Below are 6,221 nucleotides of genomic sequence, written 5' to 3'. Positions count from 1 at the left end.
GTTTTTTAACTAAAAAATGTAAAAACTAAAGAAATTGGGCTAGAAAATTGCTGAGACAGAGATCGAAACTCATAAAGCAAACCTTTTCATTTCTGATTTGGTAAAAGGAATACTTTTCATTCAAAAATGAGTAAATATATTTTTCCTGAAATTGCACTAGAAAAGATAAACATCAGAGATTCAGCCCAATTTGGCAACTCCGTACTATCGGAATGTTTACCTTTGGAATCTGTATGAATTTGTAATTATTTTCGAAATTAGCGTTACAGGCAGTGTTTCACAATCTAAAACTTCTGAAATTTATTCGAAGAAAGTTTTCATAATGGTAAGATACGGATAATTTCATGAATTAAATCCGAAGGATTCTGTAAATGGAACACATTCGTAAGTATAGGTTAACTTTATGTTTGTTTTGGTTTTCAGTGTCGACTCATACCACTGGTTTCAATTATATGGTTTCAATGGATAAATATTTTTTTTGTTATAGCCTTCCCAATCGAGATTCGAAATGATGGGTTTTCTCTTTGAGGTTTGGAAATTGATCGGAAAAATCCTAGATTCATTTATATATGCCCGAATCACTTCAACTGAATATAATTTGTGATAAGATTAGTAAACGTTAGCCCATTGCCCTTCCAACTCCATACATTTGAGAGCAAAGAGACTAAGACTTCAAGGTGAGAATTTTCATTGTTGTTCAAAATACTTCTTGAGACTGTATTCATATTTTAGCACTTCTCTGATTAGAAGTATGAGTACTTTATCAGAGGACACTTTTCCAAAGAGGAAACCTAGGGCAAAATTAGTTACCAATTATTTTGTTGTTATCATACCTACATACAATATACATGAGTAAAACCTCCAGACCCTCCCCAACCTTTTGAAAAGAAGCATCAGAAGAAATTGTTCAATCAGAGAAAATATTTACAGAGAAAACATTGAACCTAAAGTTTCTGCAATCAAACGAAGTAGGTAAGCTAGGTGTGGCATTTAAAGATTCATTATTGAAATATGTTTTTGTTATTTTAGAAAAACCTATGTTTGGGACATGGCTGAAGAAGAATTCAGTTCGGATAAAACAAGGCCAAACTTCATATTCATGAGGAGAACTATTTTTCGCTTCGGAGTAATGTTCATTCTGTAGTCGAAGCTATGGAACTTGAATAATCTGCTATATTTCAGAGTAAATCCTTTCATCACAGTCATCTATAACTGCTTCTAAGGTGTAGTATTCACAAAATCCAACATAAAAATATTTAAATTTTCCTCATGAATAAACCCAGGTGACCATATCTCATAACAGTTATGAAGCAGAAATGTATCTCACGCTCCTTGTTTTATAACAGATATATCACACTAAGAGTACAAATACAGAGCGCTTATGTAGCAGCTATGCTCCTATGTCCGCCTCAAACAAGGAACACATCTCCTTTCTAAAAGGAGCATAAATAGTTCAAACATGGATCATGCAAATATTTGTTCCATGGGAGATCTATATATATTACGTTCATGTGCTCTGTTTATTATGTTTCATTTGTTATTGAAAACGCTTTCAACAAAAAGATGAAAAATTATGGAAATTAATTTAAACTACTGCAGTAATATTGAACTCGTATTTTGATTGTTCAAATAGTGTGTGTTTATCAATCATTTCTGAAAATAAAATTCAAAAACATCTCACATCAGTTCGGCGAGGTATGTGAACGAATGAACTAATGTTCAAAAACAATATATTTTCATAAATTTCAGATTACAAAATTAGTGCACACGTTAATAGAACTAGAAAGAATAAATTACATCATGCAAACTGCAGGAATCATGATTATTGTTCTCCAAGAAAGATTAGGGCATGTCTTTCTGGTCTTTGCACTTTCCTGCATTCCATAAAAAGAATAATCAACAGTTTATTAATCTTTTGGCTTAGGTCAATAAGTTTGTAGAAGAATTTTGTCCATGTTATGCGTTGTGAGAATGAAAAGAATACTTTATGCATATTTCATATCTTTCTGAAGAAAATTTTCAATATAAGTATATGATTTATTCATTTATTTCTACATATGAGGTACATGCAACACGTGAGGAAATAACCTATATCGAAATTTAAGTATATCAAACAGGATATTATTTATTCAAATATAATTTTTATATGCTGGATATAATAAAAACATAGCCTATTATTTTTCATAGGACTGCTATGAAAATACGAGAAATGATTTATTGACCTACAGTTCGATATCCATAGCACTGTCTTTTCAGTAATTCACCATTTCACTGGAAAATCACTATGATACACAAATAACTTATCAAACGTTCAATATCTGCACTTCACTTTCAGTAATACACTATTCAACTGACAAAACGTCTAAATGATAATAAAGACATATTGAAACGACAGCAGTATCAATAGCATTTCTCACAATCCTCCATATTTGTTTACGTTTTACAGCGCCCTCGACGGTAGTTAAAACGCTTATGGTGTCATGCTCCGTTCAGGATCTCAAAATGATACATGGCAAATAAAGAACAATGTTACAAATATGTTACGTGGATATCATGGAGCGGGAACATGAAATTTACAACATTTGGATATAATTTCGATACAGCACAGGTACATCCCAAATATCGTATCAGACACGTAATGGTTACAGAAAAATATTACATAACAAAGTTCCCCATTCGATCTCCCAAGAAAACATAACAGATATGTAACTGGTCACCTGGGAACATTATTCTGTATAAGAATCAATTATGTTCTCTTTGTAGGCTCCTCTTTCTGGTAAAGGAATAAATGTTTGAGAGGAAGTTGAAAGACCTATCAACACAGATATACAGTCCTGCATTGAGATCATTTACTTTGACATTCTAATCCCCAAGAGCTAATTATTTTGCACGCATTCCATTCAACAAAAATGTTTGAAATATAAATTGATTGTGAATGTTTTGGCCAGGGAGTTAAAGAATATTTGTGTATGCTATTTCTTTTCATTATCTTTCAAATTTTGGTAATTATTAACTGACAATGAGACATTGGTGTTTTTTTTTTATCATATAACATCATTTTTGTTCTTAATAAAGATTTTTATATATAAGTGTTTATTAATAAGAAAATATCATGCCTATTTAGGCAAGTACATATGTACAAAGAAATGGACTGGTAAGAGCGAAACCGGTCTGTCACTACTCAACCTTGATGATGGCTCGTTTCCAATGGTCATTCATATGATGGTCTTTACCAGTCCATTTCTTTGTTCATAAGTGTTTATTTATACATAAGTTGAATACAAATTCTTGGGCTGAGTTTTTGAAAATTGTGTTACTCAAAATTGTCCACTTGTATAATTTATGTGATTAGGTATATGGAATCAAATATCGAAAGTTTGAATTATAGAATACTGTGTATAGAAATAATAGTGAAGTTGAATTCGGTCAGAAATGTACCCACTGTGAATTGCATTGCTAAGATGCAGTTACTATCTGTTCGATGAATAGTCAGAACATTTATTCTATGATAAATTATTCATCAAGCCATGTAGTCGAATCAATCGAAATTACGAATTATAATATATCCGAGTTATAATGTGTAATTGGTTATTTTATTCAACTAGATCAGGAATTATACCATTTTGAACAATTCGCTCAATTTTCTAACTTCATTTTAGTAAAATCGTTGAATCGTTGATATCAGGGTAAACCATCCGAAATGACTTCCCGAAGAATCTCTATAAATTTCTAATAGCTGCTGTTCGCGAAACGGGAGTTACGATATTATTAATTTCACATCCGACGCAACTGGCCAATCGGCCGCTAAAACCAAGAAGCGTGTACGCCAGGTTCACACCGGTGAATAGATGGATACAATTTTTTTCCTATTCGTATTCCTAAGTTATATGAGTTATTGGTAGCGATTCATCTATAGGTTTTCCCATCACGATTCAGAGAGCAATATCCATTTGGAATTTTTTGATCCCAGAACTATACAGGGCGTCGCAAGTTCGAGTGCTTATTAGACATTTCTGGAGAACTGGACATATTCGAACTTTGAAAATATTGTTCAAAGTTCTCTACTGAGCTAGAATTTTTTTGAAGCCTGAGCGAAAATAAATTCGTTCAAAAAAAATTTTTTTTTATTTTTTCCTTTCTGATATGATTGGGTATTCAATTCTAAATAGGGACAGTTCTATTAGAACTATTGTATCCATTCCAAAGACTTTTCAAAATATCGAGAAAAAACTAGAGAATAAGTCAAATATTCGTAGTCGCCATTATGTTCATTCTTACTATTTTCAACATCCTGAGCGTTAACCATTCTCATAACATCGGAGTAGAAGAATGTGGAAAGGTCATGCATCTTTTGAATTCCAGGAATATCATCACGGCGATTCAAATTTTGTGTCGAAAACTGTTATCGAATATTGGTTATAATTTCTGTTTTTCAAATTAGAATCCTATTTTTTATGATTACGTTGAATTCTGCAAAGAAAAATAAAGATCGTACTCTAAAAAAAGAATTAAGAACAAAATATAAAAAAAATGGAAAAAAAATCAGGAATCATTATCATTACTCTTCTTTGCAGAATCCAACGCAATCATAAAAAATAGGGTTCTAATTTGAAAAACGGGAAGTTATGACATATTTTAAATCTTAGTTTTCGACACAAAATTTGAAACACCCTGTGATGATATTTCTGAAATTCTAAAAACGCATGACCTTTCCACATTTTTCTACTTGAATGTTATGAGAACGGTTTACCGGGTTTACGCTCAGGATGTTGACCCTAATACTGACGAGGAATATTTGACTTTTTTATCAGTTTATTCTCGTTATTTTGAAAACTATTTGAATGAATACAATGGTTTTAACATAAATGTATTCAAAATTGAATATAATATTCAATCATATCAGAATGGAAAAAATTGAAACATATTTTTGAACAAATTTATTTTCACTAGCTAGGGCTCCAAAAATATTTCAGCTCATTAGAGAATTTCGAACAATATCATAATCCCAATTTTAAGATTTCAATTATATTCAGTTCTACAGCCACGTCTAATAGGCACTCGAAATTGGGACACCTGTGTAGTTCTGGGACCACAAAATTCCAAATGGATATTTCTCTCTAAATCGTGATGGGAATGATGGGATACTCTATAGATGAAGCGCCAATTATTCCTAATAATCAGGGATACGAATAGGAAAAGATTGTACCCATCTGTTCAATGGATGAAAAAAAAATACATACCTACATATAAAATTTGGCATGTAGAAGAATATACAGCGATTGGGTTGCCTAAAAATAAACTGTCAAGATTATGATTATGGTCAAATTTTATCAGACTGTACATTTTTAAAGCTTTCAATTCTTATATCCAATCTGAGTGGAGGGGCGTCATCATGAATTTTTGCCCGGTCAGAAGAAATCGTAGATCCGGGCCTGATGATTAAAGGTAAGCGTCCATTAGGCCGATCAGGCCGGGTCGCATCGGGACGGAAAAATACGCTTACCTTAACAGCGTATTCCATATCGATACCATATACTTATTCGATATTTGACGCTGCGGTTTCGATATCAATTGAATACTGAAATTCAAAGTATCGATACTGAATTAAGTAAGCATGTCATCCTAATTTTTATTTTCCTTTTAAATTTGCAACTTATCTCAAATAAAGCTACATTCACAATCAATTCACGGGCCGAAGTGCACTTCGGCACGGAAGCTTAGCAGATGGCGTTCTCCGTTACCATTCACAATGAAATTCAAGACAAAATTTCTTGCAAGTTGCAAACTATCACTTCGGCAAGGAATTTCGTGCCGGCTATGGATGATGCTGAAGCTTATGTTTTGATCAGTTACATTTTTGATTCATTAGAGTATTTGGTTCCAAGATTATTGCGAATGCTAAATTTCGTGCCGAAGTGCACTTCGGCCCGCGAATTGATTGTGAATGCAGCTTAAGTCAACAATCCAACAACTAACCTGATTTTAACCTATGATATCCAAAAATATTTCAATCCCACCTAATAATGAATGTTGCAATTCTAAGTGCTACTACACTACGGAGCACGTCCGTACCATAAAAAAACCATCTGTTATCAATTTGCGCCCTTTCTACATTGGAATTTCTACCGAATTTAATACGTAGGTACCTACACCTGTAAATACGCTATTTTTTAAGAGAAGATGGTTGAACTTCGTGAAACATGATTTTGTTGTTTTTTGCA

At 32.6% G+C, this 6,221-nt stretch overlaps 1 long non-coding RNA gene across 1 annotated transcript; it reads left to right on the top strand.

Moving 5' to 3' along the window:
• Positions 1-283: 283 nt before the first annotated feature.
• LOC123309769 lies at positions 284-1,206 on the top strand. The gene is made up of 3 exons (XR_006537283.1): positions 284-384; positions 488-968; positions 1,030-1,206. It is a non-coding gene; the product is annotated as an uncharacterized LOC123309769 (long non-coding RNA).
• The last annotated feature ends 5,015 nt before the right edge of the window (positions 1,207-6,221 follow it).

This window comes from Coccinella septempunctata, chromosome 3 (genome assembly GCF_907165205.1).
Source record: "Coccinella septempunctata chromosome 3, icCocSept1.1, whole genome shotgun sequence".
Lineage (NCBI taxonomy): Eukaryota > Metazoa > Arthropoda > Insecta > Coleoptera > Coccinellidae > Coccinella > Coccinella septempunctata.
Note: the sequence above shows the minus strand (reverse complement) of the source record. Positions and strands in the feature narration are given on the sequence as shown.